Source organism: Sus scrofa, chromosome 9, assembly GCF_000003025.6.
Source record: "Sus scrofa isolate TJ Tabasco breed Duroc chromosome 9, Sscrofa11.1, whole genome shotgun sequence".
In the NCBI taxonomy this organism is placed as follows: domain Eukaryota; kingdom Metazoa; phylum Chordata; class Mammalia; order Artiodactyla; family Suidae; genus Sus; species Sus scrofa.
In genome coordinates, this window is record NC_010451.4 from 57,983,897 (window position 1) to 58,006,354 (window position 22,458).

The 22,458-nt window shown below is 47.3% G+C and overlaps 1 protein-coding gene and 1 long non-coding RNA gene across 4 annotated transcripts in view; both read left to right on the top strand.

The window, feature by feature from the left end:
* NTM (neurotrimin) overlaps window positions 1-22,458 on the top strand; it is a 1,001,784-nt gene that overhangs the window by 18,146 nt on the left and 961,180 nt on the right. The gene's annotated exons all lie outside the window — the stretch shown is intronic.
* On the top strand, window positions 2,067-13,126 carry LOC110262224. The gene is made up of 2 exons (XR_002347019.1): window positions 2,067-3,255; window positions 4,766-13,126. It is a non-coding gene; the product is annotated as an uncharacterized LOC110262224 (long non-coding RNA).

Consider the following 22,458-nt stretch of genomic DNA (forward strand, 5'->3'; position numbering starts at 1 on the left):
TGTTTACAATTTATATTTCTGGAACTCCACCTCAGTCAGACTGTACTTTTCTCCTCTGAGTTCCATCATTAACTCTAACAACAGAAATGGAGTTTTGTTTGTTTGTTTGTTTTCTGAAGTCTTTATTTTCCTCATCTGTAGATGGGATATTTAAATTTCCATGGAATGTAGTTTTCACATTTACTTGAATTATGCTTGTGAAATCTGTCACGTGATTCATATTGGAAAAGTAAAGCCAAAGATTTTGGGAGGTGTTTGTGCAAGGGGGTGTTACTGTTAGTGGCTGACCTTTCCCAGGAGGTCATCCTCAGTCTGCGCCCCCCGCCCCCCTGCCAGTCACCCAGCAACTGGCTTCCATTTAGTCTACTCTCTAAACCCTGCCTGTGTCTCCCCAGCTTGGCTCAGGCTGACATCGTTGCTCACAGGGCTAACACAGCCTATGAATAGGATCCTGCTACCAGTTTTCGTCTCAGCTCTGCCCATCCTCTGTCTTGCCCAGAATTCCCGATCTTGCTACCAAAAAAAATTTTGCCACTTTAGTCCTTACTAAACATCTGTCCTAGCTCCACAGGGCTCTCTAGGTAAAGTTCCCTAACTCCCCTGTCTTGCCCTAGCCCCTTACCCTGTCCCCCAGTGTCCTGCTCAAACCGCCCTCTAGCCCACTGACCGGGACCTTGACCATAGACATTGACCTGACACTGACGTGGACACTGATCACAGACATTGACCTGACACTGACGCCCCTTCACACCCTGGGGCCCTTGCACAGCTGCCCTCAGCAGGGATGTCCCTCAGGCGGGGTCAGCACAAGACAACCCTCAGACATTTGTTTCCACCTTGAGATGGACTGCAGATGGCAGGAAAGGAATTGAAAAGCCCGGAAAAGGAGAACAATGGTGTTTGGAGACCTGCTCTAACCCCTGATTCTATCCTTAAGGACTCCTCCCAGCAGTTTCCTTGTTAAGAGTCCAGGCTGTGCAGACTTGGTCCCTGAATCAGAAAGTCTGGGGCCCAAGGGGGAGGGGGAGGGAGTGGGATGGATGGGGTGCTTGGGGTTAATAGATGCAGACTATTGCCTTTGGAATGAATTAGCAATGAGATCCTGCTGTATAGCACTGGGAACTATGTCTAGTCACTTATGATGGAGCATGATAATGGGAGAAAAAAGAATGTATACACGTATGTGTAACTGGGTCACCATGCCGTACAGTAGAAAATTGACAGAACACTGTAAACTAGCTATAAGGGAAAAAATAAAAATCATGATATTAAAAAAAAAAAGTAAAGTCTGGGGCTTTCTGAAGGTCAGCTCTCTGCATTTCCAGAAGCCCTTCCATTGGGCAATTCACACAAAATTTCAAGAACTGCTGACCTACAGCAGTTGTGTAGCACAGGTGTAGCAACTCTGACTGGAAGGACCGCCCCTCTGGGCTCCGTGGCCTCATGGGAGGCGTCTTGGTTTCTTTGCAATATTCCCACATTAGGAAAAAACCACCAGACAAAGCAAGTTGGTGGCCTGAAAGCTATGGAAATATGCAAACTATGTAAGTAAATGCAAATTCCCTTTTGCTCCAGTTGCCAGACTTCGTAAATAAAAATCCAGGACGCTCGATACATTTAAAGGCCAGATAAGTAACACATAAACTTTCAATTATGCATAGAACATACTTATAGTAAAAAAAAAATTGCTGTTTATCCGAAATTCAAATTTAACGGGGCATCTTGTTTTTGTTCTGTTTTTATCTGGCACCCTATCTGAGGTCCGTACAGCTTAAGTACCTGAGGAAGAGAGCTTGATCAGAGTTAGGGGTCTAAAAGGTAGAAGTAAGTTTTAATAACTTATCTGTTTTTTGCTTTAGGGACACACCCATGGCGTATGGAAGTTCCCAGGCTAGGGGTCAAATCGGAGCTACAGCTGGAGGCCTACACCACAGCCACAGCAATGCAGGATGTGAGCCTTGTCTGCGACCTACACCACAGCTCACGGCAACACCGGATCCTTAACCCACTGGGAAAGGCCAGGAATCGAACCTGCATCCTCATGGATATTAGTTGGATTCGTCTCCGCTGCGCCACAACGGGAACTCCAATAACTTATTTACTTTTTAACAAGGAGATACCAGGTTTGTCAGAAAAGAAAAGGAATGGCTGTTCTTTCTGGCTCGGACTATTTTTAAAATCTGTATTTGGGAAAGAGGGAGACAGCGAAAGAGACAAGATGGGATTTGAAAGTGGCCCACATGCCAGAAAGTTCCTCCCTTCAGCGGAAATAACTGAGCACCTATTATGCGCCAGGCCGAGTCCGGCCCTACAACAGAAATGAGGTCCCAGCTTCAGGGAGACTGAGTTCCTTCCCTCAGGGCCCTGCCTCCAGGCAGCTTTTCTACAGGCACCTCCTTACTTGTCCCAGGTGGCAGGATGCCACCCTAGAGGGTGGGGCTGTGCTGCATGACTGGGGGATGATTGACAGGCTTCCTAACGAGATGCAGCTGAGGGAGCGGCTTGCTGACAGAACAATTTGCTGGTGCCCAGAATATCCGCCCAGCTCCACAAAGCGGCAGCCCGGGCGTCAGGAGAAATTTCAGGATTTATCATTCGCCTGGGTGTCAGGTTTTCTGCGAGCCACACGATTCCCATTGCCCTTTTCCAGATTTGCAGCCTTGACACACTACCCATGGAGCCGTCCAGAGCCCCAGGAATAACATGCAAAACTATTCCCCCTTTTCCCCCTTTCCAATCCACTGGTGTTTATGTAAATGACTGGAAAAGCAGTTTTCGGCTTATTTCCGAAGCTTAAGGGCTTCGTGAGAAGCCTATTATTGAAAAAATCAGAAAGTGAAAAGCAACTTCTCAGACAATGAATTAGCAGCTCAATGAGTGTGTGTAAGGCCGAGTGCGCAGTAACTGGCTGCCTTGCAAATAGGAACTCCCCCGGGATTCAGTAATCAAACACGTGGCAACAGGCTGTCTGTTTCAACACAGTGAGTAATCAAAGGAGATTTGCAGTTAATCCAAATATAACAGAGAAGTATCCAAGGGAAGGCCAGGAAGAGGAGAAACTGGAAGAAAGGTGAGGGGAGGGCCAGCTCTTCAGACCCGGAGTCCGCGTGGCGCGAAGATAACTTTGGGGGGCGGGGCTTGACTACCGGAGCCCTTGAGGCACCAGCCACTCAGAGGCGAACCCCAAGGCTTGGCTCCGGTTGATGCAAACCAGAAAATTCACTGGGCACCTGCCTCCTCTGCTTGGCCTGCAAGGTAAAATCTGGGTGCTGACGAACTAGCATTGACTGATTTGCTTTAAAATTCGGACTCCTAGACTGATTTGCTTTAAAATTCGGAATCCTGGAGGGTAGGGCAGGTGGGATGAACTTGCTACCTTGGGAGGTGCTGGTAAGACGGTGGTTCTTCGCTCTGTTTCCGGGGACAGTTCCCTCTGTACGGCCGTCACTGAGCTTCTGCGAGCACGGTCAGCTCCGCCTGGGGAGAAATGCAGTTTCCCGGGCCTACCCCAGACCCGCAGGCTCTCAGAAACTCTGCAGTGAGGCCCAGTAGTGTGTGTATCCAGAGGCCCTCCAGGGGATTCTGGTGCCTGCTATTGCTAAAGTTTGAGAAGCACTAGGTAATAGGCTCAGGGTTCTTGCGTCCATATGTACCCGTGGCGCCTCCAGATCCTGGAGCAATTCTGTGCTGACCCCGACCTGATCCCCTCATAGGGCTATGGGACCGTGGGGAAGGCAACTGAACATTGATTAAACATGTACTAGCATTCAGTGCCAGGCGCCGGTAAATGTTTCATGTGTGATATTTTATTTAATCCTTTCTACAACTTGTGAGCTAGGTGTTGCAGATAGGATTTTATTGCTCAGAAAATTTTGGCTTGGAAAGGTCAACTGGCCCGGGTCTGGATGTTTCCCGACCTGTGCTCTTTACACCATCCTCTCCAGGCCCCTCTGACACTGGCATCCTCTGTCCTCAGAACACCTCGGTGCCACCCACACAAAGCGACTGCCAGCCCTGCAGGGCCCGCGCTCTCTTCCACCCTCCCCCACCCGCCCGGCTCCTTGCCTCATGTTAATTTCCCACCTGAGCACTGAGCACTTTATAAATAGCAAATCTAAAATGAATTTTCTACCAGCGATCATTAGCTCCCTTGACATCCATTAAACATTCTCGCAAGCAGAGTGAAGTGACAAAAGGGATTGATTTTTACAGTATGCTTAATAGGGGAAAGAAAGAAAGGTGTTGACAAGTCCTTTTTTTTTCTGTCCTGATATCACGAGGAATTTGAAATCAGTCAAATGACTTTTATCTGCAAAAAAGGAGAGGCTAGGATTGGGGGCGGGAGGAGAGGGGGTGGAGGGGAGCAGCTCCCAGGACTCAGCCCATTCCTGCATCCATGACAGGTAACCATGAAGTTAGTTAGCTAGTGCCAGCCACCAAGATGAATATGTCACATTTAATGCTTCAAAATATATAGGGTCCAAGCCGGGGAGGGCATGGAGGCTGGGGGTGGAAAGCCAGCGGCATCAGGGAGAGGAAGGATCACCCATCTTCTGCTGAAACTATTGGAGGAATAAATGTGTTGATGCAATCGTTGGCATCGCCGAAGGCTGGCGGGTGAGGCACTGTAGCTGAAAATTTAACTTTGATTTCAATTTTCATATTTGTCAGCAATAATTAGATTCACGAAATGTTTTGCCACTGTTCTAAAATACTAATAAGTAGAGGCCTTTGTAGTGTGGTTAATGGAGTCTTTTTTTCCTAGTGGTCTAGAAAAATTCCATTAAGGCGAAAAGTCATACTATATTACAGCGCTTCGACATCCACGGACCCTGCTGTCGCGTTAACACCATCCCAGAGACCGGAGCCCTTCATTGACTAGAGCCCCTGGCTGCAAAGGGAGTTGGGGCTTCATAAGCCTCAGCTGTCCATCATTTCCGACCTGCAAGGACCTCCCTGGGTCGTGGGGGAAGCCAGCCAGCCAGAGACCAAAAGAGAAGCAAATTCAATAAAGCAGCATTGTTGAAAGGATGAACCTCCATAAGCATTGCCTCCTGGAGCAGGTGGAACAGAGGGCAGGAGGAGGGGGTGGTCAGGTGGGCGCCTGGCCCTGCCTGGGAAGTGTGGCTCGTGCTCAGGGAGAGGAAGTCCATTCTCCATCCATCACCAGACTGGAGTCCCTCCTGGTGGTTTAAGGCTAACGTCCCACCAAGGTAGAACCTGCCTGTATGTCCTGTCTCCCCTCCATTCCTCTCTGCAAAGGCTGGGTTCTCTGGAGACAAGGTTTGATTAAAAAGTGTGAGGTCTGTTATTTTTGAGGGACTTGTCCCTGGGGTGTCTCAACCTCTGCCTAAGGTCCCAGGGAACTCCCTGCAGGCAGGATGTCCTGGGCTAAGTGACTGCATTTGCCTGGGTAAGCACATGATTGTCCACACTCTGCAGAGTTCCCTGGAGAGGGGAGCTGGGGCATCCCCATCTCTCTTGCCCCATCTCAACACCATGGCCCCGCAGCCATGCTGGGCTCACTTGAGCGCCTGGCATCTTGCTGGAACTCCTAGGCAGGCTGCTGCTGCAGAGACGGGGCCTCTTAGCTGACCTTGGAATCTGGTGAACTTGAACTCTGCCGTGATGTTCTTAGCCCTCCTCCTCCCCTAAGTTCTGAAGAGCAGCCCCGAGCTCTCAGTCTTGAGGCACCCAGAGCGACAGAAGAAAGCAAGCCCAGTGGACATGTGTGGTCCCCTCCACTGGCCCACATATTCCCCCTCGTGTGAAATGGCTTTGCCGGGCCTGGTGGCAGAGTGACTTGGAGCGGATGCAGCTGAGCCAAGTGGGAAATGATGGACTGTGTGGACGGCCGGGACCCGACCAGGACAGCAGCTCAGCCTGGATAAAGGATGGCTTGCGGGAGCCACTCATGGTGAAGGTAGGGGGCGTCCATCCCATGAATCTTCCCCCCCCATCTTCCCACTCAGCTCCTGCTTCCCTCCCGAGTGTGTCTCTTGGAGTGAACGCTGAACAGGAGCCTGGGCTCTGTCCCCAAAGCCACACACCTTCCTTCAGCCCAGCTTCCCCCTCCCCCTCTCCCCACCAATGGTGCATCGGCTGCCGCTTGCTTCTCCCCAGTGGCATGTGCCAGATCTTATCCCGCTGCAGCTCTTCAGGATGAAAGGAGGAGGGGGTGTTACATCCACCAGTGATACGCGTGGCAATTGGGAGAGGCTTTTGTTGTGTCATTTCCTACCTCCTTCAGCCTATTAAGCAAACAAAAGTGCTTGTGGAATGAGAAATGTAAATGGCCCACGCAAGCCGATTAATCCTAGATGTACAATTCCATTAATAAGGCCGCTTTTTAATAGGCGGCTCTGGCAGCAGCGGCGGGCAGGCCAGGAATTGATGTATTCTCTGTAATTGTATTGCAACTAATAGGATATGAGGAAAATGGTACCGGAGAAGCAGGCCTTTCAACACCGTTTTCCAATCAGCTGAAATAATGACTTGCTGGGGAAAAGCTTTGAGAAGTAACGACACACAAGTATAGCATCACCCAGGAGTAGCCGTTAGACTCCAGATCCTGGCTTGGGGGTCTTTCTCTCATGCCTTCTGACCTCTCTCTGTCTCCCTGCCTCTTCCGCCGTGGTCACCTGGGAAGTAAGGCCCTAGCCTTGGCAGGTGCAGGGCTGGCTCACTGGCTGAGAGGGCTTTGTCAGCAGATTTGGAAGCCAGGGGCAGAGAGAGGGGCAGGATGCTGTTTGAGAGAGAGGATGCTAGAGGGGATCCAGCGCTGTCTCTTAGACCAGCTGGCTGAGTGACCTTGGACCAGTCTCTTCCCCTGAGTTCCCTTCCGGCTCCCAATGCAGGGAATCTGAGTGTGTTTCCCGAGAGCAGGCTGGGAGGAGGCTGGCATCCTTACATTCCAGGGAAGGCAGAGCCAGTGGGTGGGCCCAGGACCTGAATGCCCATCCCCTAGAGGCTCTGCAGGGTCAGGTGTCAGCCTGCCTGGCGTTCTAGACGTGGATAAACTCGTTCATCACGCCTTCATTCACACCTCTACTCACTGGGGCCTCTGACGTAGCAGGTGATGCTCTTAAGTTCTGGCCAGGCAGTGAATAAAGCAGACCCCCCTCCCCACCATGGCACGTGCAGTCTATGGGGTCAGCAAAGCTCTCGCTGAGCCCTCGCCCTGGCTTGTACCAGGCCGGGCCTGCTCCCTGGTGGAGACTGTCCCAGGGCAGGAAGCAGGGCCCCTGGTCTCCGCTCTCCTTGCCTTGGCTGTGGGCGCAGCAGAGCCAAGGCCCCTGCCAGCCCCTCACTCCCCGTGCCCGCCCTCCTGGTCACCGGGTCTCTCTCCTGCCTATTTGTATGCGGACTCTGACCCTCCCCTGGTCGCAGGCTGGAGAGTAAATATAAAAAGAAAAGGCAAAGCACATTTCAGTTGAAATCCCCAAGGAAACTGATGTGATTGCTGTACAGAAATGGTTCCAATAAGGGCAGAGAGGAATATTGCTTTTATAGCTTTTGGGACATAAAACATTTAGAAAATGTGATTGACTGGCAGGGTCTAATTTATCATTTATCTCATTCTCTCTGCTCGCTCCCTCTCTTCTCCCCACAACACACAGGCGGGCAGACGTGTACAGGCAAACTTTTCTCCCCTCTTGGCTTTCCTTTCTTCTCTCTCCGAGAGACTTGGATTTATCATCGTTCTGTTAAGCAGGAGAACTCCTGTGGCTATTTATAATTAATGCTCAGAAACCTGCCAATCCATTTAATGACACTGGCAGGTCATGGCCCCCTTATAGCTCTCCATTAATCATCATTAGAACAGCTCCGAGTTTTTACATTCTTTTTAAATGTTAATTCACCTCTGTAATGCTCCTTTTAGTTAAAACTGTAAAGAGGCAAGTGGCTGGTGCCTTGGTGCTCCCACCAGGGGAAAGGCATGGTGGAGTTGATAAAGCCTGGCTGGCTTTCTCTGTTCTTCTGTCCTCCACCCCCTGTCCCCACCACCAGATGTCAACCCAGTGTGTTCTTTGGCTGCCTATATTTATCTTTAGAAAAAGTGTCTAGTGACATAACGTTCTGGGCAAACATACTCTGATATCTTTGGACTCCTGGGCCCATGGCGACAACCTGTGAGGAGTCGCTGGCCTGGTGTCCCCACTGGGTTCTGTAGCTCCTTAAGGTGATGGGGCAGAAAGGGCTCCAGAGGTAAGTGAGACTGAGAACGGCCCTTGTGGTTTTTCCAACACCCACAAACACGCTGCCCACGCGCAGCTAAAAGGGGTCACAGCCCATGAAGAATGTTCTTGGGGTCAGGAAAGCTTGCCACTCGTCTCACTTTTGCCACTAATGGGCTCTGAGCTTTTGGGCAAAACACTTCCCCTCCTTCTTCAGCTATAAAACGGGGCCCTTATCTCCCCTGCCTAATACATGAGGTTAAATCTGTAAAGATTAAATGGAGTTGAGATTGTATAAAACTTTTAAAATGGCTGCTCTGGATGCAAAGTGGCTGGTCTCGCCCCTCCCTGCTTCTCCACACACCTAGCCTGCCCTCCTGCCCTGGATCATTCATACCTCAAACTTCCATAGCTCTTGCTTTATATCATCTTTTTCAAGCCAGAAAAGCATATTTTGAATCATCAAAGTCCACAAAGCAGAAAGAATGTAAAATTGGGAATGGGGCGACCCCTTAGTTTGAGTACCCACGCTGTTACTTATTCGCTGTGTAATTCTGAGCAACTTGCCTTGCCTCTCTGAGCTTCGGGTCTTTTATTTTTGGATCTTGTGTTTGTGAGGCCCCTTGATCTAGAAAATCCTGTGATTTTTGTTCCTGCCCATGAGTCTGTCTAAAGGGCCACGGCAGTGACTCAGACCTAACAGGGACAAACTGGCCCCTTTGCCCATCAGAACTCTTACTTTTGCATTGTCTTGTCAAGCAACATGGCCTAGAGTTTAGAATTCTAAAAGGGCAAACACAAGTAGATGGGGGGGGACAGAAAATATATATTTAATTCAGTTTTGACTCTGATGTCTTTTGACACCACATACCTTGGTTCCAAACACTTTGCACAATAGACTTGACCTTGTTTTCAAGGCTGCCTCAAATCTGCTGGTTGAGCTGGGATGACCCCTCAGGCGTGAGGGTTCCAGGCACCTAACCCTTTTTAATCCTTCTTCAAAATAAGTTCCCCTCATTTTCTGCATAAGTAAACTGAGGCTCAAAGAGGAAATGTGAGGGAGTTCCCTTGTGGTGCAGTGGGTTAAGGACCTGGCATTGTCTCTGTCTTGGCTCAGGTCACTGCTGTGGCTCAGATTTGATCCCTGGCCCAGGGAACTTCCGTGTGCCCTGGGAACAGCCAAAAAAGAAGAAAGAAAGAAAGAAAGAAAGAAAGAAAGAAAGAAAGAGAAAGAAAGAAAGAGGTAGCATGAGAGTTCAAGGTTCATGTAGTTTTTACACTGCAGGGTCACAGGGCAAATCCAGGTCTCCGGAATTTAAGTCCAGCCTTCTTCTGTTTTTTGGTACCATTTCATCTTGTTCCCACCCTTCCCCAGCTTGATGAATGAGGGTGACTTGGCTACACCTTGGATGAAATACAGACATAATTCAGCAGCTGCTCCTGAACTGGCATGAATGACTAGTGACCCAGGATTCGGGCTAAAAATGTTTTTCCTGGGTCGACTCCTCACTGCACTTCCTCCACGTGGGCTTCATTTAACAATGTCTAAGCAAGGTTCCCTGGGGTCTTCTACAGGGATGCCCACCCTGTTCAGTCTCCCCACCTGTGTGGTCCCAGCACCCCTTCCTCCAGGGACAGCCATGCCATCCCTCCCCTCCCCTGTACGCATCTCCGACACTCCAGGCAGACACCAGTCCCCAAGCTGGGCTTTGGCCATCTGTTCTGCCCATCACTTGCAAATGCAATAAAACCTGCTTGACAATCATGTCAGCACAAAGGGCAGAGAGGGCTGCCTGGCAAAACGCTGTGAAAAATTCTTTCCTCCAAAGGTTGTATCAAGAATATCCGGGCCAAAAGGAGCTCTAACAGCAAGTGGAGTATTGTGTCCTCTGCCTGCTTCTCCTTTCAATTCTTTGCTTTATTAATGGATTTGTGTCAGTTCTTACTTGGTACGAGTTAATAATAATATGGCCTTGTGAGAGTGCAATACTGTACACATTTGAAAAGGCTTTTGCAAATCTATTGTCTCCTTAAATCTTCATGACTGTGGCTGGATTTTAGAACAGAAGGCCTTAGAAAAACATTTACCCCAACTCTCAGCTGATGATTATTGATGCATTTAGTTTAGTTTAAGTAATACATCCTTATTAAATATAATTTGGACGCCATACAAAAGTAGCTTTAAAAAGATTTAAAGTCACTCACGCCCAATTACATTTAATGTATTTTCTTCCAATTTTTTCCCTTACTCTCTGCCATAGTTTTTATTATATGGTTGTAATCATATCATTTATATCTCATTTTTTCTTTTAAGAATAGATCAGAAGCAATTTTCTCTGTCGTTATGTAGTATTAGTGAACATAATTTTAATTGGCTTTATTACATTACATCAAGTAGATGTACAGTACCATTACCCAATGTTTGGACATTCATGTTGTTCTAATTTGGGGCTGCAATAAATAAGGTTTCAGCGAACATCTCCATGAACACCGCCTTATTCCAGGATTGCTTCCTTAGACCCGATCATTGGCAATCCCGTTGCCACTGTTCTTTTATTTCAATCAGGAGAAACTAAGGCAGAGAGAGATGAAATGACTCCAGGTCCCATGGTCATTCAGAAGAGTAGCACTTGGGAGTTCCCTTCGTGGCCCAGTGGTTAACGAACCTGACTAGGGTCCATGGGGTTGCAGGTTTGATGCCTGGCCTGGCTCAGTGGGTTGGGGATCTGGCGTTGCCATGAGCTGTGGTGTGAGTCCCAGATGCAGCTCGGATCCTGCATTGCTGTGGTTGTAGTGTAGGCTGGTGGCTGTAGCTCTGATTCAACCCCTAGCCTGGGAACTTCCATATGCTGTGGGTGCGACCCTAAAAAACAAAAAAACAAACAAAAAAATAGAAGAGCAGCCCTCGGGTCGGAAGTCAGGTCTCTTGTCTCTTGGTTTTCATCTTTTCCATTGCATGGCGATCTTCGACTTTCTAAATAAAAGGGCTTGAAAAGTATCTTGGGTGTCCACATAAAAGCAATTTTAGTTTTAGTATCCAATGATTGAGAAAAATCATGTTAAGAACTGCCATGATTTCCGTAGCACTTGTGAACAGGGTGTATGAAATCAAATGCAGCAGTATCCTTATATATTGAGAAATAGTACGAGCATACTGTTGGGAAGTATCTATTCCATCTGCTGTCGAGGCTTGATGTGCATGTGGATCCTGAACCCCTTTTAAAACTCTTGTCCCCCCTTCATATCCCACCCCAAGCTCAGTCTGTTATCTTTTACAAAGAAAGCATCCATCCTGAGCTTTCTGCCAGGATATTCATTCCAAGCTAGAACCTGTGGGAACCACAGTTACTTCTTCCCTCTGGACCTTTCCTGCCCTCTTAATTCGGACGTAGCTGAAAAGGTAGATGAGAGAGGGAGGGGCTATTCTGAATATTGAGAGTCAGAACAGACCTGCGGTTGTTTTATGTGAGGATTTCAAGGCTTCACAACCTGAATGAACTGTCTCCAATAAGAACAGTCCTTTTATGTGGTGCTCGGTACAATCCTAATGGCCATGAACGCATTATTTTCATTAATTTTTACAACGTTTCTACGGAGAGGGTGCCACATTCATCGTGATTTTTACAGATGAGAGAAAACTGAAGAGGGCAGTAGTTCGGGTCTCATAGAAACCAGAGATGGGTTGTGGATTTAAGCCTCGGAAGCATGGCCCTGGATCCTGCATTCTTACCCTCAGGGCCCCCAGGCTCCCTCACCCAGTGCCCCCAGCATTTGAGGAGTGTGCTGAGGCAGGTCGTGGTCCTTACATGTTCAGCTCTTGTTCTCATCCTTACCACGCATTCACAAGCCAGTTATGGGGTGAGGGAAAGAGGGGGACCTTTGGGGATAATCCTCCCGTTCACCAGCTGGCTCTCAAGAATCCCCGAGTCCACACTTCCTCCAGCGTAGAATGAAGGAGTGCTTATGTTGCTGAAATTTGGCCTCTGTCCACCAGCCCTGAATTGAATCATGAGACAAGAGTTTGGGGTGAAACGGAAAAAAATAGATTGATTGCTTGGCCAGGAAAAGAGGGCCATCGGCGTTGGGGTGGGGTGGGGGGGCTAGAACCCTCAAAAGTGTGCCCCTCCTGAGGGGGTTATGAGGAGTCTTACAGTGTTGTAGGATGAGGAGGTGTCATGAATAGATGATTAGGACATCATCTGTCCCTTCCGTCCACTCTCTCTGTGTGTCCCCTCGCGTGTACCAGTTCTCCTAAATGATTGCAACTCAGATTCTGCTCCTCTGCGCTCTCCTGAGGACTTCTATTGGGTTCTCATCTCCTTTTGCTGAAGACTGTACCCCTTCCCAAGATAGAAGGCAGCAGACGAGGGCCCTCCAGTCTTTAGCCCTGGACAGCATCTCTTCTAAATTCCTGCAGCTTCGAAAAAGCACGGGATTTAGAACCAGACAGCCTTTAGGTTGAATCCTGATTCTACCACCTGTTGTGTGGCCTTGAGCAGCTTGTTTTTTTCTCTCTGGGCTTGGGTTTTGACAACTGCAGGCCATGTTGATGGTTAAATTCCGGAATGTATGTGAAAGTGTCTATGCACGGTGGTCGTGGGACATATTTTGCTCCCCATTTTTGTTTTTTTGTTTTGAATCTGGTGACCTGGGAGGATGCCAGGAAGGGAAGAGTTATCTTTTCACAGAGAAATTCCATGTGCTGAACCAGAATTTGGCCCCAAATTTCCAACAAGTACAGGTATGCTTATTGGACAGTGGAAGTCCCATTTTAGAAAATCTAGAACATGGGTTCCTTATTATTTAATCTCTCTCTCTTGAGCTTGGAGTAAAACCAGTTTTTCTGCCTCCTCTCTCTAGGCTTAACCTTCTCATTTTCTGGAGTTTGATAGTGAACCTCCCTAATAAAGAGCCCCTCTTCCACAAGGAGATAGGAAAAAAAAAAAAAAGTAAGATACACATAGAGAAAAATAGAAACTTGGAGACAGAGAGAAAGAGATAGTGGAAGTGTCATGGGGAAAAAAGATGGAGAGAGAGAGAGAGAAAAAAAAAAAAAAACCCTGTAAATCCCAAAAGCTAACAATCAGATCAGAAAAGCTTTTTTTTTTTTTTTTTTTTTTTTTTTTGTCTTTCTGCCTTTTTCTAGGGCCGCTCCCTCGGCATATGGAGATTCCCAGGCTAGGGGTCTAATTGGAGCTGTAGCCCCCGGCCTACACCAGGGCCACAGCAATGCGGGATTCAAGCTGCATCTGCAACCTATACCATAGCTCACGGCAACGCCAGATCATTAACCCACTGAGCGAGGCCAGGGATCGAACCCGAAACCTCATAGTTTCTAGTCGGATTCGTTAACCACTGCGCCACAATGGGAACTCCCAGAAAAGCTTTTAATTAAAAACCAAACTCCTCCCTTCACAGCTCAGTGGTGGAAAAAATCCAACTAGGATCCATGTGGATGCGCGTTCGATCCCTGGCATCACTCAGTGGGTTAAGGATCCGGCGTTGCCCTGAGCTATGGTTTAGGTCACAGACATAGCTCAGATCCTGCATTGCTGTGGCTGTGGTGTAGGCTGGCACCTGCAGCTCCAATTTGACACCTGGCCTGGGAACCTCTATGTGCCACGAGTGTGGCCCTAAAAGGAAAAAGGAAAAGAAACAAAGCAAAACAAAATGAAACGAAACAAAAACAAACTCCTATGGGCTTTATAAAACATCCCCAGGTCAAACAAAGAATAAACTCCCAGGTCACCTGGCTTTACCTGTTCCCTTGAAGGGCCTCGCTCTTTTAAGATCTGTAGCATTTGAGAAAGTGTGTTTCCTACACTCTTTTGCTCAGGGGAGGCTATTGGGATGTCTCTTTCAGTAGTTTCCTTTGGTTAAAACATGGGTTTTGAAAACAAGTAGACAAGGTTCAAATTCCGGTGTGTCCTCTGCTGGCTGTCAGTTATTTGAGCTCATTAAATTAGCCATTGTGGCACAAATGAACCTTTCCACAGAAAAGAAACGCATGGACTAGGAGAAGAGATGTGTGGTTGCCGAGGGGGAGGGGGAGGAGGAGGGAGTGGGATGGACTGGGAATTTGGGGTTAATAGATTCAAACTCTTGCCTTTGGGGTGGCTAAGCAATGAGATCCTGCTGTATAGCACAGGGAACTCTATCTAGTCACTTGTGATGGAACACGAGGGAGGATAATGTGAGAAAAAGAATGTGTGTGTGTGTGTGTGTGTGTGTGTGTGTGTGTGTGTGTGTGTGTGTGTGAGAGAGACTGGGTCACTTTGCTATACAGTAGAAAATGGGCAGAACTCTTTAAAGCAAGTATAATGGAAAAAATAAAAATCATTAAAATAAAAAAATGTTAAAAATTAGAAAAAAAAAGTTAGCTATCGTGCTTTAGTCTTAGTGTTGTTATAAAGATAAATGAATATATGACTGACTGCATTTGATAGGTAGCAGGTATTCAGTAAACAGAGACTCTATATTTTAATTTCTTATACTTGCATGTGTCTGTAGCAGCTACTTCTTTCTCCACCTTCCACTGCTCGTCCTTAATGCTCACCAGGGTCCATCTCCTCTCTGAGGACACTGGGCATTGGGACAGAGGTTCTGATTGGGACAATGAGAAATGGTTAACTGAAAAGAATTCCCTTTGGACATAGTTTATCCATAAACATCTCCTTCCTCATCCCATAATTATCTCATCATCATGGGAGTCTAGCCATTGGATTTATTTCTTCAAATTTAAACCGAGTGTTTCAGCAAAGGAGGGACTAAACCATGAGAGGTGGCTTCCCTGTGGCCTCTTAGTTGCAGGTGGAGGAGAGAGATGCCTAGCTGTGCCTGGCTTGGCCATCAGAGTCTTGGCAGAAGTCACCTTGCTGCTATGTGCTGTGGGATGGGGTGCCCTGCAAGCTGAGACCCTTTCTAAGATGGTTTCTGGATGTGGTGCCGTCTTTGGGAACAGGGCAAGGGTCTTTGCTGATTTGTATGTGGGCAGCATTTGGCCTCACTGGGCCCTCTGCCTAGAGGGTATTTCAAAAATAACATTTGGGATGCAGCCCCCTGAAAACTGGGTCATACCATAACTGCCGCAATAAAATAGTGGACACGCATTTAGCAAATTGTGACCTCTGTCACACCACTCATTTCCATAGGCAGAGCACCTCTGGAATTCTGCATCTAGTAATATATTCAGAGAGAGTGGTTACTGGGGGCCTTATTTTCTCTTCCCGCTGAGAGGTAACTAGGTCACAGTGAAAACAGCACCAAAACTGTTGGAGGATCCAGCTTGCCCTGTGGCTGGGTGGAATTGGGCAGAGGAGATCAAGAAATGGGAAACTAAGGAAAAAAAGGTGTTACATAAATACCCATAGAAGATGAGTCCCATTAATGGGAGTTGGAGAAAAGAAACACAAACCAGTACACTGTAGACTCAATAGAGATTCAAGCACCTGCCCACACAGGATGGAAAGATGCTCAGAAGCAACCCAGAACCGAATACAAGCTGTCAAGAGAATTCTAGTGCCAGAGTTCCCATCGTAGCATAGCAGAAATGAATCTGACTAGGAACCATAAGGTTGCAGGTTCCATCCCTGGCCTCATCCAGTGGGTTAAGGATCTGGCGTTGCTGTGAGCTAGGGTGTAGGTTGCAGACCCGGCTCAGATCTGGTGTTGCTGTGGCTGTGGTGTAGGCCAGCAGCTATTGCTCTGATTTAACCCCTAGCTTGGGAACCTCCATATGCTGAGAGTGGGGCCGTAAAAAAAAAAAATAAAAGAATTCTAGTGCCTAAAAAGTAATTATTAAAATAAAGCCTATAATCCGGAGTAAAAATATAGACACAATGGGATATTTTCTGGCCATAACAGTTCTCTGGAACCTTTATGAGAACCCTCATCAAACTTTTATGGCATCTGCTAGTATCCTGGAGAGCTCGATGGAAATGATCAAAGGGTCAGATCATAGGGCCTACGAGGACTGTCACGAGGAAATGGGATTGTGTAGCAGGAGAACGAAATTTAAGGGATGACTTAATACAAGCACACAATGAAAGGCTACTCCGTGTGGACGACAAGCAGCTGCTCTTCATTAGGCTTTGGGGACCAAAGAAAGTGACACCTGATTTACCTGCAGCAGGAAAAGCTTAGACCGCATGGGAAGAAAGGCCAGCCAACCCATTTACACTTCTTCCAAATTCGGAGAACGTTGGGCCTCCCGGGCTGTGTTCCTTCTCCAAGAAGAGACACAGTTTGCTTCTCTCCCATCAGAGAGACTCACTCCTTCTTTTCAGAGGTTGCCCCTGTCTCTGCTGAGTGAAATGATGAGACCCTCCATTGCTCATCAGAGGTTACCCCCTTGTCTCAAAGGTTACAGCATGTTACAAAACCCACGGACCCCACAATTTTTTGCCCCTCTCCTATTTCCACTTTGCTCCTTACTTACTATAGATTTTGGGCCTAAAATCACTCCTTTGGTGAACAGCCTCAATTCCCCTATTCTCTTTCCCTGTTGGACTTCTGTGGCCAAACCCAAGGCTGGTCGAAAACCACCTACCCACTTATTCTGATCCTGGAAATTCAGATCTTATTGAACCAACCAACCAAAAAACCAGTGTTATTTGATGTCTTTAAATCTCAGTGGGGCTCTCCCGGTGTGGACTCTGCAGCGCTAACCCAGGCACCATGCCCTCTCTGTGCTACCCTCGCTGCCCCTTGGACTGGAAAGAGAGGGACCCCACAGTGGGAATCACACCAGGATAATCACACCAGGTCCTGATAATATTTATGACCTTGAGGAGGTCATTTGATTTTTGCTTTACGTCATCAACTTCCAGGCTTTTTCCCAAGAACACGTTTTTACTTGCTGGACAGATTGGGTTGTGAGGCGACTTGGCGACAAGGGAAAGGTAATAATAAACTACATTTTCACTTGCAAAAACCTTACTTAAGTGACTTCAATAAAACCCTGTAAACCACATAAATGCATTCCTTGGCTTTCCCTTGGCCTCGTCAGAGATTTAACCTATTTCAATTGTACTTTTTCAGTTGTGTCCTGCTGCTTAGAATAATGACTTATTTTAGCAAATGATGTTAAACTCTCATTTGAAGGATGACTTTGGAGACTATATGTGCCTGATACATAGATCAGCATGATCATGGCTGCTCATGGATCTGCTAGCAGTTACTTTGGGGCAGCCTCTGAGTGTCTAGGTTTGTTTCCTTAAGGTCCCAAACCTCACTTCATCCTTATTTCATTAACTCACTGTTGTTTACCCTAGCAAAACTGTGTGAATTTGGCCAGATCTGGTGAAAGGATAATAGAAAATCATAATTTCAAAACTGAATTCTTAAAGATGGTCGGAATCGTGACTCCATGCTCTTGCTCTAAGAGCCTTGATTCTGAGGAATTGTGAAAGGGTTGGATCATTTTTCAAGGAATACCATTTGGGGCCATTCTCTACCCCTGCAGAGCCCATGGAAGTCTGTCTTTTAGGCCATCACCTAAAGATACAAGGCATACAAGGGGGAGGGGGAGGGTGTGGGAGGGACTGGGAGTTTGGGGTTAGTGGATGCAAACTATTACATTTAGAAAGGATAAGCAGGGAGTTCCCATCGTGGCGCAGTGGTTAACGAATCCGACTAGGAACCATGATGTTGTGGGTTCGACCCTGGGCTTGCGCAGTGGGTTGACGATCCGGCATTGCCGTGAACTTTGGTGAAGGTCATAGACGCGGCTCGGATCTTGTGTTGCTATGGCTCTGGCGTAGGCCGGTGGCTACAGCTCTGATTCGACCCCTAGCCTGGGAACCTCCATATGCTGTGGGAGTGGCCCAAGAAATGGCAAAAAGACCAAAAAAAAAAAAAAGAGAAAGGATAAGCAATGAGTTTCTGCTGTACAACATAGGGAATGATATTCAATCTCTTGGGATAGACCATGATGGAAGATACTTAAGAAGAGGAATATATATATATATATATATATATATATATATATATACACACACAGAAATGACTGGCTCACTTTGCTGTACAGCAAAAATTGGCACAACATTGTAGATCAACTAAAAAAAAAAAAAGAAAAATCTCAGCGGGTACCTGCTACTGCCCAGGAATCCTACTGTGCATTCCTAGGAGGTTTGCTTTCCTTTCCTCTGAAACATCTCACTTGTACTTTCTCCCCTCTACTCAAATCAGGAATTAACTCATCTTCCAGATACAAAGACTTCCAATCTACCTGCTTCTCGTCTGTAGACCCATCCTTCATCCCTGCTGAAATAGAAAAATACGTTCCTTTACGTTTCACTATGGAGTTCCCGTCGTGGCGCAGTGGTTAACGAATCCGACTAGGAACCATGAGGTTGCGGGTTCAGTCCCTGGCCTTGCTCAGTGGGTTAACGATCCGGCGTTGCCCTGAGCTGTGGTGTAGGTCGCAGACGCGGCTCGGATCCCGCGTTGCTGTGCCTCTGGCGTAGGCTGGCAGCTACAGCTCTGATTAGACCTCTGGCCTGGGAACCTCCATATGCCGCAGAAATGGCCCTAGCAAAGGCAAAAACAAACAAACAAACCAACAAAAAAACCACACATTTCACTGTAAAATCTAAGAGTTCAACTTCTCCATTTACGCTTTGGGACCTCTCCCCTCCTCAGTCCAGGATTTCAACCCTGCAGTTATCTTTCTCTTCAACACCATGACTTCTTTCCTCTCCAATGGGCCATTTCCATCTGCACACACACCTGTTCTGGTATCTCCCCTCTCTCAAACAACAACCATCACACCAACGACGTCTCTTGACCTCACGCCCTCCTTCAGGTACAGACAACTTTTGCTGCTCCCCTTCCCAGTAAAGCTTCTCTGAAGAATGATCTTTGTGTATCGTCTCCCTTGTTCGCCTTACTCGGGCTTCAACCCTCCCACCTGGCATTGGTCCACACCACTCCACTCTGACTATTCTCATCAGGGTCATCAGCACCATTTATATCGCCAGGTACAGTGGTCAAGTCCCAACCTTTAATCTCAGAGGCGCTTGACATCATTGACCATTTCTTCCTTTTAGAAGATTTTCCTCTCGGCTTCCTGGCATCACGACTCTCCTGGTTTTCTTTCCTCCTCGCTAAGCACTCCTTTTCCATCTCCTTTGCTGATTTCTTCTCTTCCTCATCCCTACAGGCTGGGTTGCCAAGGGCTTGGTCCTTGAGCATCTTCTCTCCCTTCACTTTTCTAGGACAGGTCACCCTGTACCATGGTGTCCAGCTCCTCTGTGCACTGGTCAGGGCCCCACATGTATCTCTGTACAGACCTTGCCCATGAACTCTGGATTCTTGAAGGTGTCTCAAACTTACTGTATCATTTCATTCATTCAGTCACCTATAGTTTCTCACCTTTTTTTAAGCTCTGAAATGGAGGTGCTACCCCCCATCAATGACATCGTATCATCTCTGCTGAGGGGAGAGGTCAGCTGCCACTGCCTGCACAAACTTGGTCACATTTTCTTCACTTCCTTTAGTGACATGCATTGTTGGTATGATGTCTTACCTTTTTTTTTTTTTGCTTTTTAGGGCTGCACGTGCAGCATAGGAAATTTCCCAGGCTATGAGACAAATCAGAGCTATAGCTGCTTTCCTACTGCACAGCCACAGCAACGTGGGATCCGAGCCACATCTGCAACCTACACCATAGCTCACAGCAATGCCGGATCCTTAACCCACTGAGCGAGGCCGGGGATCAAACCCGCATCCTCATGGATCCTAGTTGGATTCATTTCTGCTGCGCCACAACGGGAACTCTGACGTCTTACTTTTAACTGCCATTTACAATGTCTTCAAAAAATGAGATTTTCAATCACATAATGATTCTGCCTTGAGATAAGAATCCTGTATACAGAAATGCATGGAGATGGAAGAGCAGGGGGTACATTTGATCACAGGCCAGCCACACTTGTCCATGGAAGAGTAGCCCCAACAATCAAGGGCTTTTTAGAATCTAAGAGAGAAAGGATGCTCACAGCTGATGATTTCGTTGCCGAGATACATTGAAAACTTAAACATAGGGCAGAGGGAGTTGCCACATCCTTCGCAATAGAGAAAGGCTTCAAATCTAGAGGCTGGTATAGCAGTTGAAAGTGTTTAGTATTTAAGTTAATCGTGTGTCTTAGAAGTGATTTATCTGTCACCCGAGGTGTCCAAAACAGAACTCATTCTTCCACCATCTTGCACCTCACAGAGAGGCTGCTCCCTCCTCAGATGCTCTGCCTCACTAAATATGTGCTTAAACACATATATGTGCCTTAAACACAACACCTAAGATGTATCCTTGTGCCTCCGTTTCTTTGATTCAGTCACAGTGTCCTCCGGCCCAGTCTCACTGTAACAAAGCATTGGAACAGCAGATGGTTTCCAAATGTATTAAAGTGCAAGTGCATTTTCAGAGAGAGAGAGACGCACGTGTGCACAGGTTGGAAAGAGGGCCTGACTCACTCTGCAAGAGTCTTTATTCCCCACCATGCAGCCTGAGTGGGGACCCAGTTTTTTCTTCTGATTGGCCTTGGGCAGGAGACCTTTCTTGCCTGGGAAACAGGTTGCGGGGTGAGAAGTGGGTGACATTCTTTTGCAAGCAGGGAGTGAGCAGCCCAGGCTGGTCAAGGTAGGGGAAGGGACATTACCATGAACCATGGCCAGAGGCTCTGGGATTTAATCTCCTTGAAGGGGACGTGCAGCCAAAGCATCTTCCCACCTAACATCAAGTCCTTCTGCTTTTCGTGTTTGTTCTGCCTGCAAAATAAATCTCCCATCCATTTTCATTCCCTTCGCCTGATGCCTTCCTCTGAGGGATCATGGCCTCTTGCCTGGACCTTGGCATGAACTACTGCTTCATGTCTGCTGCTTCCACACTTGCCGGCCATCCTTTGCCTCATGACCCAAGTCTATTCTCTGAGCATCAGCCTATATCATCTTTTCAGCATAAATCGGACTTTATGCCTCCCCCTTTACCCTAAGAGTAAAATCCACACTCGTCCTCACAGCCTCCAAGACCCTGAGGTCCTGAACCATAGCCTGCCTCTTGGAGGTCCTCACATGTCAGCATCTTCCTCTGTGACTTTGCTCCAGGATCTCAGTTTCTCAAACTTGGCTTCCTTCAGGGACTTTCCATTTGCTCGGCTTTCTGCTTGGAACTTTTCCCCTCCAGGCCTTCCTGGCCAGGGCTGTTTTCTGTGATTCCATCTCCTAGAGGGCTTTCTCATCATCCAGCCTTTAAATGTGCTCCATCCTTCGCTATCTGTCTCACAGAGCCCCCGCCACGTTCTGAGCCTATCTTCTTAATTTGTTTACTTGGGTGCTGTTAATTTCCTCCAACTAAGATATTAGTTCAAGACAGAGGGGGATTGCCTCCTTCATTATTGTATCTTAAAGGTTTAAAGTAGTGTTTGCTACCTAAGAGATGCATGCTCAATAATGTTGGCATTGATGAAGGGACGGATAGTCATCTTTTCTTCTAAGAAGTGATAGCTCTCAATGTAAGAGCAATACCACCTCCCTAAAACATAAACTAGAACATCCTTCCAGAAATTGAGAAATTTGTGAAACCTCATTGATCTCTGTTTACTTATTTGTGGGTGGCCAGGCAGATATCTTCATCTCTCTGGGATGTTTCGAGGGTTAAATGAAAGAATTTATGCAAGCAAATATTTTGCCAAATGGGAAACCGTCCCATATTATTCTTCGAGAATCCGATGACAGCTCTTGCCTCATTCCCAGAGCGCATGGATGTGGTCCAGGCAAACCCACAGATGTGCATTGAACCCTGTGCTGAACAGCTCCACAGACCACAGTGAAAAAAACGTCTTCCCCCACGCAAACTTGAGTTGTTATCTTGAGCCAGTTTTCAAGTTGATTATAGCACTTTGGCAAGTTAAGATGCTTACTTTGTACAGTTAATGAGCAAGGACACCGTTTTATGTTGTAAATACTGAAGGCCCCGTTCTGGGTCTGCCGCCAGTTCCAGGCTCTGGTCGCCCCCTGAGAGGTCCCCTCCTCTTTTTCTTTCTATTAGTGGCCTGAGGGTTTCCAGAAAAGAGTTACAAGACTAGGTTTAAACAAAAAGCAAAATAAGGTCCTCCGGAGAGGTCCTTAGTGACACCTGTGTGTGTTGTGGGATTCAGTGTGTTTTCATCCTAAATAGATCTGTTATATAGCCAGGAAAGTGTCACCAAAGGGAGCCCCACACTCCGCGTCTTTGCCTGTCACTTCTCCCCGGAGCTTCGTTCGAGCTCTGGAAGCAGCATGGTGCACC